The 22,239-nt window shown below is 40.2% G+C and overlaps 1 pseudogene; it reads left to right on the plus strand.

The window, feature by feature from the left end:
* Positions 1 to 22,112, plus strand: part of LOC124865564 — a 32,898-nt pseudogene extending 10,786 nt beyond the window's left edge.
* The last annotated feature ends 127 nt before the right edge of the window (positions 22,113 to 22,239 follow it).

Raw genomic sequence — 22,239 nt, forward strand, 5'->3', positions numbered from 1 at the left:
ATCAGTTCTCAATGACTATAGACCTGTTGCCCTGACATCTCACATCATGAAGGTTCTAGAGAAACTCCTGTTGGCCCACCTGAGTAAGCAAACAGTAAACCATCAGGACCCCCTTCAGTTTGCTTATCGCTGTGGAGCTGGAGTTGAAGATGCCATCATACACCTGCTTCAACAAACCCACTGTCATCTGGACAAAGCCAGTAGCACTGTGAGGATCATGTTCTTTGATTTCTCCAGTGCATTTAATACAATCCAACCTGATTTGCTTTGTCAGAAACTCCAGAAGACTCAGGTGGAGGCCTCAACAATCTCCTGGATCAAAGACTACCTGACAAACAGACCACAGTTTGTGAGACTGAAGGGTTGTGAGTCTAACCAGGTAGTCAGCAGCACAGGAGCACCACAGGGGACTGTACTCTCACCATTCCTTTTCACTCTGTACACCTCAGACTTCCAGTACAAGACAGACTCCTGTCATCTGCAGAAATACTCGGATGATTCTGCAGTCGTGGGGTGGATCAGAGATGGACAAGAAGCTGAGTACAGGAAGGTGGTGGACCGCTTTGTGACATGGTGTGGAAACAATCATCTCATTTTGAACGTGACTAAAACAAAGGAGATGATTGTAGATTTTAAGAGAAACAGGAATAAGTCAAAAACTATTTCTATCATGGGAGAAGAAGTGGAGGTGGTGGAGGAGTATAAATACCTCAGTGTTCACCTGGACAACAGACTAGAGTGGAGATGCAACTGTGAAGCCATCTACAAGAAGGGACAGAGCAGACTGTACTTCTTGAGGAAGCTTAGGTCCTTTGGTGTTTGCAGCAAGATGCTGCATATCTTCTATAAGTCTGTTGTGGAGAGAGTGATCTCTTCTGCCATCATCTGCTGGGGAAGCAGCATCAGAGCCAGGGACTTAAAAAAGCTCAACAAGCTGATAAAGAAGGCTGGCTCTGTTCTGGGGACTCCTCTGGAACCTCTGGAGATCATTGTGGAAAGACGGATTCTTCATAAAATGAAGAACATTATGGAGAACCCCGAGCATCCTCTTCATGAGACTGCCCTACAACAACAGACTGTCTTCAGTCAGAGGCTTATTCAAATCTGCTGTAAGACGGAGCGCTACAGGAGATCCTTCCTGCCCACAGCCATCAGCATCTACAACGGCTCTTTGAGGAAACCTTCATAATATGAGCTATAACAACATTTAATTTCCCTTTGGGATTAATAAAGTAGTTTTTAATTGAATTGAATATTATTTACCCAGAGAGTTCACCAGTGTTATTTTGGCAACAGTTTACATTCTACCTTCCGCTGTTGCCGACACTGCATGTGATGCCATCAGCTCAGTTGTTGCTAAGCTACAGACACAAAACCCCAATGCTTTTCAGAATCAGAATCAGCTTTATTGCCAAGTTCGTACATACAAACTGGCAATAATTGGCCTCCGGTACACTTTGCTCTTTTGTTCTGTTTTTGCATTACAGAATATACAAATTTACAATTTACAATGTACAATATACACATATCTAATAAAAAAGGTGCATTTGCAACATCTGTATGCTGTTGTTCTGTACTTTATTGAATGTTCATCAGAGAAACAGCCTGGGGGAAGAAACTGTCTCTGTGGCGGCTGGTTTTAGCAAACAGTGCTCTGTAGCGGCGACCTGAAGGTAAAACTCTAAACAGTTTATGTGCAGGGTGTGTGGGGTCGGCAGAGATTTTGGCAGCTCTTTTCTTGACCCTAGACCTGTATAAGTCCTGGATGGAGGGAAGGTCAGCTCTGATTATTCTCTCTGCAGTCCTGATTATTCGTTGCAGTCTGGACCTGTCCTGTTTTGTGGATGAGCCAAACCACACTGAGATGGATGAAGACAGGACAGACTGAATGATGGCAGTGTAGAAGATGACCAACAGCTCCTGTGGAAGGTTGAACTTCTTGAGTTGCCTCAGGACGTACAGTCTCTGCTGGGCCTTCTTTCGAACAGTGTCTATGTGTGAAGACCATCTCAGGTCCTCAGAGATGGTGGTTCCTAAGAACCTGAAGTGGTCCACGGCCGATACAGTGTTGTTGAGAATGGTGAGGGGGGTGTATGGGGGTGGTGTTCTCCGAAAGTCCACCACCATTTCCACAGTCTTGAGTGGGCTGAGTTCAAGGTAGTTCTGACTGCACCAGTGTACCAGCCGATCCACCTGCTGTCTGTATGCAGACTCATCACCGTCCTGGATCAGTCCAATGACAGTGGTGTCGTCTGCAAACTTAAGGAGTTTTACGGACGAGTCCGATGAGGTGCAGTCATTTGTGTACAGAGAGAAGAGGAGTGGGGATAGAACACACCCCTGAGGGGCACCAGTACTTATTGATCTGGATCGGGAGAAGATGCTCCCCAGTCTCACCTGCTGCTGTCGGTCGGTCAGGAAGCTGTTGATCCACTGACAGGTGGAGGCTGGGACGTTGAGCTGTGTGAGCTTCTGGTGGGGGATGTCTGGTATGATAGTGTAGAAGGCCGAGCTGAAGTCTACAAACAGGATCCTGGTGTACGTCCCTTGACGGTCGAGGTGTTGCAGGATGAAGTGTAGACCTAAGTTAACAGCATCATCTGCCGACCTGTTTGCTCGGTAAGCAAATTGCAGGGGGTCCAGCAGGGGGCCTGTGAGGTCTTTCAGGTGCTTCAACACCAGCCGCTCAAAGGACTTCATGATCACAGACGTCAGGGCTACAGGCCTGTAGTCATTTAATCCTACGATGGTGGGTTTCTTGGGAACCGGGATGATGGTGGATCATTTGAGGCAGGAGGGGACCTCACATTTCTCCAGTGACTTGTTGAAGATCCTTGTGAAGATCGGAGCGAGTTGATGTGCGCAGGCTTTCAGGCATGATGGGGAGACGTTATCAGGTCCTCCAGCTTTCTTTGTTTTCATGCGCTGAAACAGCCTGTTTACCTCTTCCTCGGAGATCTTTAGTGCAGGCAGAGGATCTGATGGTGGGGGGTTGGTTGCTTTATGGGAGGAATTTGTTCCTGAATGGGATGTAGAGGGGATGATTTGAGGTGTGAATGGCTTCTTGTCATGTCTGCAGTAGAAGCCATTCAGACGGTTGGCCAGGAGACGACTCTGTTCAGGATGGGTGGAGGGGCTCTTGTAGGCAGTCAGGTTTCTCAGGCTGTCAGGTTTTGTGGCAATTTCTGGTGATTTTAAAAAAGCTCAACAAGCTGATAAAGAAGGCTGGATCTGTTCTGGGGACTCCTCTGGAACCTCTGGAGATCATTGTGGAAAGACGGATTCTTCATAAAATGAAGAACATCGTGGAGAACCCTGAGCATCCTCTTCATGAGACTGTCCTACAACAACAGAGTGTCTTCAGTCAGAGGCGTCTTCAGATCTGCTGTAAGACGGAGCACTACAGGAGATCCTTCCTGCCCATAGCCATCAGCATCTACAACTGCTCTTTGAGGAAACCCGCATAATGAGCTACAACATTTAATTTCCCTTTGGGATTAATAAAGTATTTTTGAATTGAATTCAATAGAATTGAATTATGAGAAAGTGAGAGGTTTCTCTGTCCTGATCCGCTGTCCCTTATTTTCAATTTCATAAATGCCTGTAGGTGATTATGGTGAGCAGAGCTAAATAACTGTTTGTGATTCAATCATGATAAGCTTTATCTCTTTTTAATTAAAATGTTCCCTGAAACAGATTTTCTTTCTGATACCATTGTTACTCTGGGTCTTTCCAGCACACAGAACAGAAGATGTACATTAAGCTTTAATTACAGTATTGGCTCCTCTTTGTTTCAATGGGTTCAGCGACCGTAATTAGCCCCCTTGAGCTGATCCACACCAAGCTGCAGTCCCAGAAGCAGTTGTACAGGGAGCTGACCAACTGCATCCGCTCTGCAGTGCAGACAGAAGGCTGGTGGTCCCTGTGGAGGGGTTGAGGGCCCACCCTGCTCCGAGACGTGCCCTTCTCAGCCATGTACTGGTAGAACTACAAGTAGGGCAAAACTTGGCTGTGCCAGTGGTGTAAGACCACAGAGCCCACGTTCACCATCACCTTCATATCTGGAGCCGGGTTGGGTTCTGTGAGTATCTCCGACTGTCAGGTTTAAACAACCTAAAATACTTATAACATCACAAAAAGAAGAGACAAAAAATTAGTTATTTACTCGCAGCGAGGAGAATGGATAGAGATGTGCTTCAGTTACAAATCTCGCACCGCTCTGAAAAACATCTGTCCGTTCTACTATTTTTATTATCTTTCGGGGGCCCCTAGTTACAAAAAAACGTCGCTCTCTAAAGGATGGGAAAAACAGCTGCAACGTAAACAGGTCATAAACACCATTATCTTTTAACAACACACTTCCACAGTCTCCCCATCTTTAGGATCAGTGCGTCTTCTGATCAGCCTTCATCTTTACGACCTCCTCAACTGCGACTGCTTCCTTCTCAGCTCCATTTATGATCTTTGCCTGCAGACAACTCACACATCCTTACTCACACAAACATCATGAAAGGTTATAATATCAAATAGTCAAGTTAAGAATAGGAGAAAATATAAGATAAATCTATATTCAATTATTCCAATATTTCCTCCCTGTTTATAGAAATATTTGCTCATATTCTCATATCACTTAACAGCCACTTCTTTCAGATTTTTTAACTGTAAGATTATTTTCATGAGTACAAAAACAATTATACTCAGAGGTACTTACTGACATTTAAATCACAGAATCATATAGAAATGGATCTGGATACAGGCCAGAAAGGTGGTCAGTCGCATCCTCATCATCTTTATCATCCTGAAATAACGGATAGAGTTGGGTAACTCTGTCTGTTTGTTTAATGGAGCTACTATTTCTGCATAATTTGGCACCCAGTTTCTACAATAATTAGTTAGTCCAAGGAAGGACATCATTTGCTTTTTTGTTACTGGTTTTGGAACTTGTAATATTGCAGTCTTTCTTTCTTCTACAATTGTGCGTCCCCCCGCGCTAAGATTGTGGCCTAGGTATTTAACCTCATTTTTACACAACTGAAGTTTCTTTTTACTGACTTTGTGTCCCTCTTCTGCTAAATGTTTTAATAATGCTATTGTGTCATTTTTACAGGTGTCCTCATCAGGAGAGGCTAATAGCACATCATCAACATATAGTAAAACCTGACTACTTCCTGGAGGGTCAAACTTGGCCATACTTGCACTCATTACCTGAGAGTATATAGTTGGACTTTCACAGTAACCTTGAAGTAGTCTGGTATAAGTATATCTTTGTCCCTCAAAGGTGAATGCAAACAGAGAAAAATGCATTTCTTCTATAAACTACAGTAAATATTCTAGCATCTGGTCTTAGGGAATTTAATAATGTATAAGGATCAGGAACACACGGTGCTCTCTGAACAACTGCATTATTAACTGCCTGTAGGTCTTGTACCATGCGCCATCCTGTTGATGGAGCTTGTTTTTTAACTGGAAAAATGGGGGTATTACATGGTGAGTCCTCACATTTTATTATCACCCCTGCAGTTATTAAATCCTTTTTACTGGTTTTATTCCTTCACGTGCATCATATTTCAAAATGTATTGTTTCCCACTGGGCCTGTATTCTGTTTTTGCTCTAATTTGGACAGGTAACGCTCCTTTTACTAAACCCTAGGGTCTGTTGTGTAATTTTCTTATCAAAGTGGGTAGAAGTTGACTCATAACAAGAGAAAATCCGGACTTTGTCTTTATAAGTTTTATTCAAAGGCATTCAGCATTTGAATGACTATCACTGAGGTTAGTCAGTGAAACAGAGCCCCGAACGCCATGTACACACAGTATTTATACCAGAACATGACAGTGTTATCTCAACTTCAAAGAGTCTGTTTTACGACCCTAGACCCTTCTCGGGTTCAGAGGTGAGAAGGTTACCTAGGAACAACCATCTACTCTCCCCGAGGCATCACCCTAACAAATGGCCTTAACCATTAAACTACTGATGATGGCTTTTAAAGCGTACTCCCTAACACAGATGTTCACAGAAGTGAGGTAACCCAAAGGTCACACACTTTGGAACACTTAATAAAAGAATTTCCATCACACTCCCTTCTTCTGATTACAAGATAATCACAACTAAAGAAAAATTCTTCAAAACCATCACCCCTCTCAGCTAACAAATAATCCAAAGTCATTCTAGTTTGCAAACTCATCGTTCTAATAGCTTAGGCTTATTGAAATATAAGTTGTGACTGTAGGTAGTAAGTGAGCTAGATAACATACTCCAGACCAATTAGCAGGCAGATACAGATATGATCTATTTCCACACATCCAACCCATGTTTCTGAGGACATGAGTACCCATCTCATAAAGGAAAAGTAACAAAAACCCTGGTTAATTTACCTGCCTGGCCATACAACTAACCTCCATCCGGTAAGGCTGTAAGATTAAGAGTTAACACAAAGGGATCTGGAGCCAAAGATTCTGAAATAGTATAAGGATCAGTTCTGATAGGACATGACTCAAATTTATGTCTGTTGATTAAAGCACATAAAACACACATAATAGCTTTGCAACCTACTGTCTTCCCAAGGAAATAAGGTGGACTTTCCTCCTGTGTAATACAAATATCTGAATCTATAATCGGATTTCTATTACCCCGAATTCTATAAAGAATTCCCGTAGACGCACATGTTAAATCAATCTCACTAGAAAATCTACTAACATTTCTGCTTTCCCTTACACAATAATTCCTCACAGTTTTGATGCATCAGTTGCCACCAAACATTATCAGCATGATCATAGTAGTCAGAAAAGTGATGAATCTCTCTTCGAATCCACTGATGAGTATTATTAGTCACACATCGTCTTTGCTGTACCTTTCCCAAAATGAACACAAGAGTTATAAAAATACTTGCAATACCAATCATTAGCATCAGAACAGACCACCTTCCATATAGCTGCATCGTGACCTTGAAGTGGAATGTCCTTTCTTCTGGTACTGAAAGCAAACAGTGTTTTTTTCAAAGAAAACAAATTATAAACACAACGTAAAAAACAAAAAACAAAAATCCTGCTGTCTCTCCTGAGTGGCTTCAAGCCGCCCTGTTACCAGTCTGGTACAGGTGGGCGGTCGTAGGAAGCACTTCTAGACATATATTTAGAAACAGGAACTCTAACCCGCTGGAAGTTAGGCTTCCATAGTCCAACTAAACAACAATGGAAATGAACACATTCAAATTTGTAATAATAGTATAATGATAGATATCAAGCAATAAACATGAAAGTTGGATAAAAGCATCCAAGATTTCTTCCTCAGTCTTGCTGTCAAAGTGGGAGAAAGAATTTGGCTGACCCTCACTGTCCAGGCAAAGGAGCCCCTAGTAGCCACCAAATGTTAAGAAATTAAGGAGAATAAGCATCATGGCACATATTTGACTGTCTCTCTGTTGCAGACATCGCCAGTCCATCATCCAGAGAAAGGTTATGTGCAATGTCCAGAGGTCTTCCCTGTATGTTTCCTATGTGTCTCTCACAGTGGTGTGTGTGCAGTGAGGCAAATGACCTTATGATTTCTAACCTTCAGGCAATGCGATGGCCTTAAGTAGATTCTGAAATAACTTGGCACTGCCCAAGGGATTATTGTGCCCTTGTAAGAACGGTGTTCTTCAACCACCTCTTCAATCACTCGCCAGTGATCAGCTTACAGTTCTTTGTCTTGTGGTGGTCCGCTGTCCTCACACCTTTCAAGCCGTGGATGATCCAGTTGGAAGATGACTTGTGTCCTGGAAGCCAGATGAAGCTGGAGGAGCTAGAGCTTTCCTGCAGCTTTCCTGGGTGTCTAGTAGGATCTGATATGGGCCATTCCAGCCCTGGACTTCCTGTGTTTTCTCCTAAATTCTCTGACCAGAATCCAGTTGCCAGGAATAAAGGACTGGAGGGTGGAAGTGGCTTTTTCTGGTAATGCAGCCTTCACCATCTGTGAAACTTGAGAAAACACAGTGGACAGGTTTTGACAGTAAAACAACATCCTACCTTCACACAAAGATGTGGAAGAAAATCATCTTGGCAATATCCCCATGTCCAAATTAGGAGATCTGCCACACAGCACTTCAAAAGGACTGAGATTTGCCTGTGTCCTTTGTCTCAATCTCACATAAGTGAGAACAATAGGCAGGGCCTTCACAACGCTTAGCTAATTTTCAATTCAAAGTCCCATTCTCAAACCTAAGTGCTTAACTACATGAACTTCATCAAAACATCCAACAAAATCAAAAGAATTGATCTTCTGACTTCACCTGATATACTAGCAGTGACCATCAGCTAAATATTCTGAATATCAAAAATGTGACATGATGTTTGAGGAAGGCCTGATTACAGGTCAATATTTCATAGTTTCAGAATACCCAAAAAGAATTTCAATAATGGTCTAATCTGTGGAGATGTAAAATGTCACAAAAGAATCAACACCATAATTTCAGAGAGGTTTTCAGAATGTGGTCTTAGGAAGCTATGCATCATTTATATAAACAAAGTACAACGTCTCTCTCGCATTGTCACTAAGTCCTCACTGGAGGTATGAGCTACCCATTTTTTTCCCCCATGAGTGCTACAACTTTTGGAACCCCATGTTACTTTATTCTGACATTCCCCTCTTCTGGCGCAGGGTCCAACCCATGTGACAATCCAGCAAAAAGTTTAAACAAAATGTTCTAGTAACCAAGATCACATTACATAGAACCAAAGAAATGAATTCTGACATAACTATGTGTCACTATGAATTTAATGAAAGCAACATAAAGAAATTCCAGATGTTTTAAACTGCAATTCAGTTCCATTAACAACAAAACACAACTTTAATTATTCAGTTCATCAATGTCTCACTTAGAAATTAGTCACATATCATCCTGATTTGTCTTGTATGAAGATGATTAAATTAATGGACATCTAATGTAATTCAGATGCATAAACCCTACAAATTCGAATCTAATAAATAATTCCCACCAAGTATAAAGTAATGACTCAGATTCTTTATCAAAAGTATATTCCTTACTCTTGCATATCTTGAACTGTCAGCAAGCTTAAGGGTACCAGGGAAACTTCCAGTCTAATAAATCACCAATGATTCTGCATGCAAAACTAATTCTTCAAACTAGTTTAAACTATTTCATTAACCTTTTAATAGTAAAACACATAAATCTCAAATTCATGCTACATCCTTAATTATTATACAAAAAAAACATGTTTTTAAGGAGACAATCACTACAAGCATTTTGATTCTATTGTCTCTTAAACAGTGTTAAAACTCAGGAAGGGAGGTGCTGAGCGTTACCATGGGAGCAAAGGTGTGAACCAACCTGGTAGGTGGGCGGAGTCAGGCAGAACTAACCTCTGATTGGCAGCCTATGGGCGGGACCCACAGTTTCTTCATTCCAACCCATCTTAGTGAACCTTAAACTACAAAACTGTTAACATGCACCTACCTCAGAAACAAGCTGCTTCTTAACTCTCCTGAAAACTCGAGGTTTTTAATCAATTTGGGATTTAGAAACATTATTCTAAACATGGATTATTGTTTCATGCAACATATATAACAAACATTCATTCCATCAAAACAAAGACAAAACATCAAAGACAAACAAATGGCCAAATTTGAAGCTTCAAGAATTCAAAGAAATTTTTAACAATCTCTTTTCAGAATGTTTTCTCAGCCATATCTTTTAATGCTGTAATTGATCAATTTTGTTATGACAATCTTTAGGATCCTTTTTAAAAATGAGTGCACATAGTCGAAAAAAGATCTCAAAATATTTAGAAGCACAGCAACAGTTTTCTCTTAAATGAATCCAAATTTACTGATGCTGAAACCTTTTGCCAATTCTTTGTACTGTAACTCTATAATAATAACTACAATCCTGAGAGTTATTGTTATAGTTCACTTTTTGTTTGGCTCAATTTGATCGCAGCTGTATTGCAGAATTTCAGGTTAAATGCAAAGAAGTATTTTTAATTTAATTCAATTCAAATTCAAAGATACTTTATTGATCCCCGAGGGGAAATTAGAAAAGTCAGCATTGACATTTTTATGGTATACCCAAACTAAACAAAACTGCAGTGTTTGACTTAATCAGAAATTAAGATAAGAAGCTTGTCTCCAAACTGGACTTTTTCCCACATAGTGTTTCAAAAAGAACAAACATCATTTTCTTTAATTTGGGCTATTTAAATTTTGAGAGTTGGGGAAAACCTATTACTAGAACCCATCTTTTACAATCCAAATGCTGATAAATGTTCCAATATTTTATCTCTTAGTAATCTGAAATCACCTTGTGTACCTTTGTACTCCTATGTATTCCTTTAATCTTTAAACCCTAAGAAATCAAACAAGGAGACTGGAGTTTGAGCCGACCATCCTCTTTAGTGTTGAGAGCCTTTATTTCTTTTCTATTCCTAAAATGAAGGATTTTACTTGTCTTGATTCTGTTATAAAAATCCTAACCTTGGTTCCAAAACTAAACCCCAATCTGTGTTCCCCAAAGTAGAAATTTTGAGTATTATTGCATTTCAAAGCCACCAAATGACTGGAACTCATCATTGGCTTAGATCTATTTTAATAGGTAATCGGTCTACCTTTAATTAAATATTATAATTTTATGGACCCAAAATCTATGGTTTACGGGCTTCAGGAGTCCAGCAACCACAAGTTGAGTACTACTGCATTGAACAATGGTGTTAACTTTCTGCAGAGATTGAAGGATTGGCTAAATATATTATTTCTGCTTGGACAATAATCAGACTTAAAATTATTAGTTCACAGCTCCTAATTTACCTCAGATTATATTTGCTTCTAACACAGTTCATAAGAAGCGTCAGACAAACATTATGCTAAAAAGCCAAAAACAAAACAAACAAAAACCAGATCTGTTTTAAAATAAAGAAAAAGCCTGCTTAAAAAAACTTGGTACTGTGGTGGAAAATAACTCCACAGTTCTGAAGGCCTTTTCATGCAGAGTCTTTTAGGAAACATGAGATTAGTTTAATTTTTGTGTGGTACCACTGTCCAATCAGATTCTTTCTAAATAACCCCATTTTTCATTCTCATTTTAAAGGTTTGTTTTAACAAGGGAAATGTGTTTAACATAACCAATTACTCTCAAAGTTTTAAAAGTTTTAGCTGGTTATATCTTAGAAAACAACAAGTGTTTTAAGACTCCTATGCAACACAGAACTGATTAAGTTTCTCTTTCCTTCTCCAAAGGGAGAAAAAAGGACCTGCAGAACCAAGCCTTTCATAGTTTTTGTCAGGACCTGATATAAGGTACAGTGTAAATCAACACGCTGCATGAATCAGAAGAGGAAAGAAAAACCTAATATAACCTCATCCCAGCAGCTGCTGTAAAAAACAATGAATTTGTATCTTCCATAAGCGTCAGTTAGCACTTGCGGACAAAAACTGCACCAAACTGTAAGTACTGTGACAGAAACTGTATGAAGACCATCTGCAGTAGAACTAAGCCTGTTTTAATGAGGTCTCTACCCATTAGATTTATGGAATACAAACTCGGACAACAGAAAATCATACCTGAAGGAGAAACCCATCAGGTTTTACGCATGCGCTGGGTTTGAAAAATACTCCTTCATGAGATCTGTCCTGAGAATAACATAGAAATACTGGTCCTTCTCAAAATATTAGCATATTGTGATAAAGTTCATTATTTTCCATAATGTCATGATGAAAATTTAACATTCATATATTTTAGATTCATTGCACACTAACTGAAATATTTCAGGTCTTTTATTGTCTTAATACTGATGATTTTGGCATACAGCTCATGAAAACCCAAAATTCCTATCTCACAAAATTAGCATATCATTAAAAGGGTCTCTAAACGAGCTATGAACCTAATCATCTGAATCAACGAGTTAACTCTAAACACCTGCAAAAGATTCCTGAGGCCTTTAAAACTCCCAGCCTGGTTCATCACTCAAAACCCCAATCATGGGTAAGACTGCCGACCTGACTGCTGTCCAGAAGGCCACTATTGACACCCTCAAGCAAGAGGGTAAGACACAGAAAGAAATTTCTGTACGAATAGGCTGTTCCCAGAGTGCTGTATCAAGGCACCTCAGTGGGAAGTCTGTGGGAAGGAAAAAGTGTGGCAGAAAACGCTGCACAACGAGAAGAGGTGACCGGACCCTGAGGAAGATTGTGGAGAAGGGCCGATTCCAGACCTTGGGGGACCTGCGGAAGCAGTGGACTGAGTCTGGAGTAGAAACATCCAGAGCCACCGTGCACAGGCGTGTGCAGGAAATGGGCTACAGGTGCCGCATTCCCCAGACCTGGGCTACAGAGAAGCAGCACTGGACTGTTGCTCAGGGGTCCAAAGTACCTTTTTCGGATGAAAGCAAATTCTGCATGTCATTCAGAAATCAAGGTGCCAGAGTCTGGAGGAAGACTGGGGAGAAGGAAATGCCAAAATGCCAGAAGTCCAGTGTCAAGTACCCACAGTCAGTGATGGTCCGGGGTGCCGTGTCAGCTGCTGGTGTTGGTCCACTGTGTTTTATCAAGGGCAGGGTCAATACAGCTAGCTATCAGGAGATTTTGGAGCACTTCATGCTTCCATCTGCTGAAAAGCATTATGCAGATGAAGATTTCATTTTTCAACACGACCTGGCACCTGCTCACAGTGCCAAAACCACTGGTAAATGGTTTACTGACCATGGTATCACTGTGCTCAATTGGCCTGCCAACTCTCCTGACCTGAACCCCATTGAGAATCTGTGGGATATTGTGAAGAGAACGTTGAGAGACTCAAGACCCAACACTCTGGATGAGCTAAAGGCCGCTATTGAAGCATCCTGGGCCTCCATAAGACCTCAGCAGTGCCACAGGCTGATTGCCTCCATGCCATGCCGCATTGAAGCAGTAATTTCTGCCAAAGGATTCCCGACTAAGTATTGAGTGCATAACTGTACATGATTATTTGAAGGTTGACGTTTTTTGTATTAAAAACACTTTTCTTTTATTGGTCGGATGAAATATGCTAATTTTGTGAGATAGGAATTTTGGGTTTTCATGAGCTGTATGCCAAAATCATCCATATTAAGACAATAAAAGACCTGAAATATTTCAGTTAGTGTGCAATGAATCTAAAATATAGGAATGTTAAATTTTCACCATGACATTATGGAAAATAATGAACTTTATCACAATATGCTAATATTTTGAGAAGGACCTGTACATGGTTACTGCTGAGTTTTGGAGATGTTGTAACTTCCTCTGCTTTTAATAACTTTTAATAACTAGAATAATTGACCCTGAATATTCCACGACAAAAGAGAACTTGTTTCTCTAAAAGAATTAACCGCAAAGTATCAAATGAGCTAAGTTATCACCCTTTTGAAGATACTTTTCTAACCCTAAAATAATATTTTAAACCGCTATATCTGTCAACGTCAAGCAAGCGTCACATGAGCAGCGGTTAATAAGCGTTCTTCATTGCAGAAAATAGGAAAAGATTTATGCAAATGTGTGTGTGTTTGTACGTTACCCCCATCAGTTTCTTAATCGCTCCAGAGTCAGACTGTCATGGCACACAGTTCTCTATCAGTCCAAAAAACAACCAGGCCCTTCCCCGGTCTGTTGGTGGGACATTCAATCATTCTTTGTCCACTTTAACTTCTCCAGGAGGGAGAAAGAAGAAACTTTGCTTCGGTTTCTCTTCTGCCCGCATAAGATGTGCTTTCAATATAAATCCAGTGCATTCACTCTTCTGGCTCTTGCAAACAGCATGGATCATTGTCCATCTCAGTGGGTCCAGACTTCTTCTGAGTTTCGTTTTTTTTGTGTGGAAACTCACACTGCGATTTTCAACAAGCAGGCAGACAGGAAGGCAGATCTCCCTCTTTCAGGCCGTGCTGGAGAAGCGTCTCTGGCGGAGTAGCCATGGAGAAGGGCAGGTTTCTAAAATCCAGACTCAAAAACGCAGATGTTGAACTCAAATCCCATATATGTGTGTATTTGTGTGTGAGAGAGGCAGAAGAAAAAGTTTAGTATAGGTTCAGATTTTGCACAAAGAAATATTATCAGTCAGTCAGTCAGTCGTCCCCCATAACATGCACTATACCTCCTTTCTAGGACAACTTTCTTTTCGACTCTCTAATGTCCCTTTTCACTTTTACCTTCTTTTCCGACTGATTGCAATATTTAAGACAAACAAAACTTCCTTCAGGAAAGTTTTAACTCTTTAACCCCTTAATTGATGCACTCTGTGCTTTTTAATCTTTTTCTCATGTTTTTTATTTTTCCATCAACTGTTTTACTTGAAACTATTTAAACTATTTAACTTATTTACACTCAAACTTCCACGCTGTGAAAAACCCATGTTATCTTCCAAATTAAAGCACATTTAACACAATCATCCCCACTTTTCCCTTTTATTATTTTATAAATCAGAGTATGAAGGAGACACCCCTGATGCCTCAAGGTTCCGGAACCATTTTTTTTTTATCCGTTCAGCGGCACGTCTGCCGTCAGGCTTTTCTCCTTTATGAGGTGTAGAAAATTGCTAAAAACCACCCGCAAAACCCTGTGTTGTGCTTTATCCCATTGTTACCAATGAAAACCTCCCTGTCATTCCTTAACAGGGTAACCGGGCCCTCAGCTGATGTCCTCCCTCTCGCAACTCTGGAACCTAATTAATTAGTTAGGAGATGATGGTTAATGTGTAATAAAAATAATAATATACATTATATCATACAGAGCAACTTCTCACCCAGATATATTTGAAGACAAATAGTTTGGATCCAATCGGCCAGAAGCTGCAGGCGGGCACCAGAACTCCCCTCCGTAATATGGAGGTGGACTGAGAACAACTCTCAGGCTGGCCAGGCATCCGTGTCCCATCCTGCGGTCTCCTCTGGCACGTTAGATCCTGTTCGTGACGCCAAAATTGTTGTAGAATTTTCTTATCAAAGTGGGTAGAAGTTGACTCATAACAAGAGAAAATCCGGACTTTGTCTATAAGTTTTATTCAAAGGCATTCAGCGTTTGAATGACTCTGTCACTGAGGTTAGTCAGTGAAACAGAGCCCCAAACGCCATGTACACAGTATTTATACCAGAACATGACAGTGTTATCTCAACTTCAAAGAGTCTGTGTTTTACGACCCTAGACCCTTCTCGGGTTCAGAGGTGAGAAGGTTACCTAGGAACAACCATCTATTCTCCCCGAGGCATCACCCTAACAAATGACCTTAACCATTAAACCTCTGATAATGGCTTTTACAGCTTATTCCCTAACACAGATGTTCACAGAAGTGAGGTAACCCAAAGGTTGGAGATGTTGTAACTTCCTCTGCTTTTAATAACTTTTAATAACTAGAATAATTGACCCTGAATATTCCACGACAAAAGAGAACTTGTTTCTCTAAAAGAATTAACCGCAAAGTATCAAATGAGCTAAGTTATCACCCTTTTGAAGATACTTTTCTAACCCTAAAATAATATTTTAAACCGCTATATCTGTCAACGTCAAGCAAGCGTCACATGAGCAGCGGTTAATAAGCGTTCTTCATTGCAGAAAATAGGAAAAGATTTATGCAAATGTGTGTGTGTTTGTACGTTACCCCCATCAGTTTCTTAATCGCTCCAGAGTCAGACTGTCATGGCACACAGTTCTCTATCAGTCCAAAAAACAACCAGGCCCTTCCCCGGTCTGTTGGTGGGACATTCAATCATTCTTTGTCCACTTTAACTTCTCCAGGAGGGAGAAAGAAGAAACTTTGCTTCGGTTTCTCTTCTGCCCGCATAAGATGTGCTTTCAATATAAATCCAGTGCATTCACTCTTCTGGCTCTTGCAAACAGCATGGATCATTGTCCATCTCAGTGGGTCCAGACTTCTTCTGAGTTTCGTTTTTTTTGTGTGGAAACTCACACTGCGATTTTCAACAAGCAGGCAGACAGGAAGGCAGATCTCCCTCTTTCAGGCCGTGCTGGAGAAGCGTCTCTGGCGGAGTAGCCATGGAGAAGGGCAGGTTTCTAAAATCCAGACTCAAAAACGCAGATGTTGAACTCAAATCCCATATATGTGTGTATTTGTGTGTGAGAGAGGCAGAAGAAAAAGTTTAGTATAGGTTCAGATTTTGCACAAAGAAATATTATCAGTCAGTCAGTCAGTCGTCCCCCATAACATGCACTATACCTCCTTTCTAGGACAACTTTCTTTTCGACTCTCTAATGTCCCTTTTCACTTTTACCTTCTTTTCCGACTGATTGCAATATTTAAGACAAACAAAACTTCCTTCAGGAAAGTTTTAACTCTTTAACCCCTTAATTGATGCACTCTGTGCTTTTTAATCTTTTTCTCATGTTTTTTATTTTTCCATCAACTGTTTTACTTGAAACTATTTAAACTATTTAACTTATTTACACTCAAACTTCCACGCTGTGAAAAACCCATGTTATCTTCCAAATTAAAGCACATTTAACACAATCATCCCCACTTTTCCCTTTTATTATTTTATAAATCAGAGTATGAAGGAGACACCCCTGATGCCTCAAGGTTCCGGAACCATTTTTTTTTTATCCGTTCAGCGGCACGTCTGCCGTCAGGCTTTTCTCCTTTATGAGGTGTAGAAAATTGCTAAAAACCACCCGCAAAACCCTGTGTTGTGCTTTATCCCATTGTTACCAATGAAAACCTCCCTGTCATTCCTTAACAGGGTAACCGGGCCCTCAGCTGATGTCCTCCCTCTCGCAACTCTGGAACCTAATTAATTAGTTAGGAGATGATGGTTAATGTGTAATAAAAATAATAATATACATTATATCATACAGAGCAACTTCTCACCCAGATATATTTGAAGACAAATAGTTTGGATCCAATCGGCCAGAAGCTGCAGGCGGGCACCAGAACTCCCCTCCGTAATATGGAGGTGGACTGAGAACAACTCTCAGGCTGGCCAGGCATCCGTGTCCCATCCTGCGGTCTCCTCTGGCACGTTAGATCCTGTTCGTGACGCCAAAATTGTTGTAGAATTTTCTTATCAAAGTGGGTAGAAGTTGACTCATAACAAGAGAAAATCCGGACTTTGTCTATAAGTTTTATTCAAAGGCATTCAGCGTTTGAATGACTCTGTCACTGAGGTTAGTCAGTGAAACAGAGCCCCAAACGCCATGTACACAGTATTTATACCAGAACATGACAGTGTTATCTCAACTTCAAAGAGTCTGTGTTTTACGACCCTAGACCCTTCTCGGGTTCAGAGGTGAGAAGGTTACCTAGGAACAACCATCTATTCTCCCCGAGGCATCACCCTAACAAATGACCTTAACCATTAAACCTCTGATAATGGCTTTTACAGCTTATTCCCTAACACAGATGTTCACAGAAGTGAGGTAACCCAAAGGTCACACACTTTGGAACACTTAATAAAATAATTTCCATCACAGGTCTTTTGACCATAACCTATCAGGGACTTCACTCAAGAACTGTTCCTCCTGTTCAGTAAGGAATATTTCTCATTGTTGCTTTGTATGCAAATGTATTCCTTCCTGCACTGTCACTGTCCAGAATAATGGCTTTCTAGTTAATCCTGTGGATGCACTAGTTTCTGTATTCATTGTTGTTGCAAATGAGTCTCTGGCCTCTTTTCCCCTCTGCACTATTCTTCCCATGTCCTGCCACTTGAGTTTTTTATCCTTGAATAAAGATATGTGTAGAGGTGTCCATATTTTGCAGAGCTTCCTAATATCTTCCGCTAACACTACTTCAGCAACTGACGTACTCTTCACATCTGTATAAACACAAGTTACCATGACTTTGGTAGGGGTTACTTTAGTTAATGCTTCTCCATAAGTTTTATCTGGTCCAGGAGTATTTTTATACCACATGGTAATATGTAGATCATCTGGTATCATCTGATCTTGTAGTCGAGTAATGACATTTCTTCCTTCTGTTAATAAAGCTGTCCCTATGTCTAGGGGTGGCTTATAATCTCCTTGGCTGAGTTCTGCTTTTCTCTTTACTACAATATGTCCTTCTGAGGTCGGAATTAATGCTAACCCCAGATGTAGTAATCCATCTCGTCCCAATAGATTGACCGGACACTCAGGGAACATTAGAATAGATAGCTGGCATGACTGTCCACTGGGATCTCTTATCCAAACTGGTTCAGACTCACAAACCTGTGTCAATTTCCCACTAGCTGACCTTACTGTTATTTGCTGATCTCTAAGTCTGGAATTTGGGATTGTTTCTCTACAGGTGGTCCTGCATGCTCCAGTATCACAAAGAAAAGTAATTGATTTTCCATTCAACAGTAAGGTTTTTGTTTTCATCGGTGTCTGAGGTACTAGGAACAATTTCACTTGTTTTCTGTCCTAGTCACGCTGAATCATTATTTCTCCTCTCAGGACAGTCTCTGGCCAGATGTCCTTCTTTCCCACGACACCAGCACCCTGAGGTGTATTGTCTGTAATTTCCTCCGCTCACTCCTCCTCTCTGACTCCTGCGGTTTTGTCCTCTGCCTCTAAATTCTCCTCTTCCTCTGTTGTTTTGATAATAAATCTGTTCTTCTTGCTGAAAAAAGGTGTTGACTATTTTTTTAAATTTGTTTTTTTATCCTTCATTACTTTTTCTTCATGGAGGGCATGATTAACATAGTCTTCTAGATTTGCTGTGGGGAACCCTATAAAATGTCTCCTTACCCAGGTATTAATTGCATCCCTGTAACCAGCATGTAGTGCATTTTTTAACTGCGGTCGATAAGCTCCTTGCTCGTCTTCATCTTCTTGTAGACCACTATGTATTTTAAACACTTTTGTCAGTCTAATCCTATATTCTTCAAAAGGTTCTTCCTCTTTTTGTTTCACTCTGTGTCTGTACCTGACTGTAAGCCTATCGATTAATCCCCTCACTCTGTTTGTTCTGCTGTTAAAAAGAGTAAAATATTTTCTAAGGTTGCACAGAAAAAAAACGTGACAAGCTGTATCAACAGCCTTCAGCATCTCAAAATAATAATAAAAAAAATAAACACAAATAAAACATACATGAGGTACAGCCATGGTGGGGATGGATTTATTCACCAAAGGGACTCATTTTACCCCATCCAATCCTGTCAAACCTCATCAGATCTTTGGTACAAAACAAAAACTTTCCACCTGCTCTTTTTACTCCCCTTCTTCTGTCCTGCTGTTCTACTTTGCAAGTCCATCACAAATTACTTCTTAGCCCTCTGACCTTTTCTGCTTTCCACAAAAACATCCATTCTTGTCTCCTGCATCACATCTCTCTCTTTTTAGTTACTTTTAACCAATAATCTACATCATCATAACCTTCTTTGTTCATTTTTCTTAAATCACGTGTACTTTTAATGTACTTTTAATTATTGCAACCTATAGATTAACAAATTTTTTAGAGTTTACACGACCATCATAATGATATGTGGTTATCCATTTATCTAAATATTTTAATTTTAATATTTTAAATTTGATCCTGTGCTTCTATAAATTTCCAATCTTTGCATTATTATTCATTTTTCGTTTATTTTACTCACCCCTTTTCCCATTTTTTTATTTATTTAAATTTGGTCCAGCATATAAATACCTAGGGTATTCTAAATACTGGATTATTCTGCTCAGTAGGGTGACAGGAAAATCTCCGTTTGTGGTAATTCTCACTTCAACTCTTTCGAGTGGAGAATTCTTGCCTTTGCATCCACAAAAGTTAGTCACTTTCAATCCCACTGCTTTGGTATGAGGCAAAACCTAGTGGTTTAAATCCTCCATTCATTTCTCACATGCATACATTTTAAACGCGGAATTTTCTTAGTATTTTTGTTGTTTAAAATACTTAAACGCGGACTCCGCCGTCCTGGAAACACTGAATTTTCAGTATTACTTCTTAATACTTAAACAGGACTCCGCCGTCCTGGAAACACGGAATTTTCACTATTACTTCTTAACACTTAAACAGGACTGCGCCGTCCTGGAAACACGGAATTTTCAGTATTACTTCTTAACACTTAAACAGGACTCTGCCGTCCTGGAAACACGGAATTTTCAGTATTACTTCTTAATACTTAAACCGGACTCCGCCGTCCTGGAAACACGGAATTTTCAGTATTACTTCTTAATACTTCGAGGACTCCGCCGTCCTGCTCGTACCTGTTAGGGCCTAGGATTCACAGGGTTTTATTTCACGCAATGACTCCCAGTCATTCGTAACACTTTTTAATCCAAATTCAACTCGCCACTTTGTCCTCTCTCTCAGTTCCGTCAGCCGTCAGACCCCAGCGGGCGGGTTGAGGTCCAGTCCCGTAAAGGGTCTGTGAGTCTCCCTGATGAAGACTGCCGTGCGCACGGTCTTACTGGAGTCTACTAAAGGATGGGAAAAACAGCTGCAACGTAAACGGGTCATAAACACCATTATCTTTAACAACACACTTCCACAGTCTCCCCATCTTTAGGATTAGTGCGTCTTCTGTTCAGCGCAATCAGCCTTCATCTTTATGACCTCCTCAACTGCGACTGCTTCCTTCTCAGCTCCATTTATGATCTTTGCCTGCAGACAACTCACACATCCTTACTCACACAAACATCATGAAAGGTTATAATATCAAATAGTCAAGTTAAAGAATAGGAGAAAATATAAGATAAATCTATATTCAATTATTCCAACACCGACCCTCCTTCCAGATCCACCATCTAGATGCATGCTGGATTTGATATGATGTTATATTTCATTTATTTGTTCTTGTTTAGTTTTTTAGATCGCAGCCATTGTCACATTACCATTTGATGTGGTCAAAACAAGACGGCAGGTGGAGCTCGGGGCGCTGCAAGCAAAGAATTGTAATTATGACATAATTTATTGATTGATTACATGATAACATGTGTAAACATTGCTAATGTCTTTAGTTTCACAGTTATCAGGGATTAGGATAAAGATGTGGGAGAGTTTCACATACTCTAACAGCTTTATATACATTTTAAGGGTCATGTGAATGGCACATGACAGGCAAACTTAAACACATAGAGGCCAGGTCATTGACATGTGACAGTTATTAGGGTCACAAGTCAAAGCCTTAATAGGTTGGGATGAAACCGAGTTTCATTGTGTGGCTCTCTCATTGAGTGATTGCTGTCGTATCCAGCCTTCATTAATGTTGTTTTGTTGCTTTAATGTCCAAGCATGAGAGAATAAATGATACCTAAAAAAGTCATAATAAATTAAAGTGTGTTGTTTAAAAACCACCTATGTTTGAGGAAGGAGGAGGAATCTGGGTTTTCAGGTAAAAGAATCACACAAAGAAGACACTGGGTCGTATTTATGAAAAAGCACATTGATTTGAAGTTGATGAAGTTTAAAACATCTGTAAAAGTCCAAAATTAATGTGATATTCATGCCCAACATGAGCGTATATAAACCTCTCACCAGTACCGAAGCTTGAAACCAGTGAAGGTTTGTCTGAAGCTAATTGTTTCTTCTGTTTTCTCAGCATCAGATCAGGTTTCTTCATCTACTTTCAGCGTCATGAGGAGGATTGTGGCACAAGATGGCTTTTGTGGGCTTTTTGCAGGTGTGTACTTGTGTGATATTCATCTATCTTCGGTCTATCTTCCTAAATAAGCAATATATATATATATATATATATATATATATAGTCAGTCATTTTCTACCGCTTATTCCATAGTGGGTCACGGGGAAGCTGGTGCCTATCTCCAGCAGTCTATGGGCGAGAGGCGGCTCCAGCCTGTGCCATCATGATCAGCTCGTATGAGTTTGGAAAGGCCTTTTTCCGCAAACGCAACCAGGAGCAAAAAACTCAGCAACTGCAATCCACAAGCACGTGACTGGTCTCCGCCATGAAATAACCATCACCAGTCACTGCTAAATCACACATAAGGAAAACGTATAATTTTGCCAATTTCTGAAACAGAAAATAGGGGTTAAACAAACTAATTATCCAAGTCTTTCTAGATTGAGATAAATGTATATTAAATACCTTATAGTATTTATAATTTAGATTGTGATCGAAGCTATAAGAAATAATTTTTTTCATGTAAAACAAAAAGAAAAAGGCCAGATTACATTTTAAATGCATCTAACAGCCAGCAGATGGCAGATATTCTTCAGATACGTGGCTTTTCCCTGGAATCATGTGCACCTTGCCTGAAGATTATTTTATCCTGCTGCTTGTCACCTAAGAGCCATGCTGAACAAACAGGAACGACCGGTAGCAGTTCGCCAGAAGAACTTTATG

The sequence above is a fragment of the Girardinichthys multiradiatus genome, chromosome 3 (genome assembly GCF_021462225.1).
Source record: "Girardinichthys multiradiatus isolate DD_20200921_A chromosome 3, DD_fGirMul_XY1, whole genome shotgun sequence".
In the NCBI taxonomy this organism is placed as follows: domain Eukaryota; kingdom Metazoa; phylum Chordata; class Actinopteri; order Cyprinodontiformes; family Goodeidae; genus Girardinichthys; species Girardinichthys multiradiatus.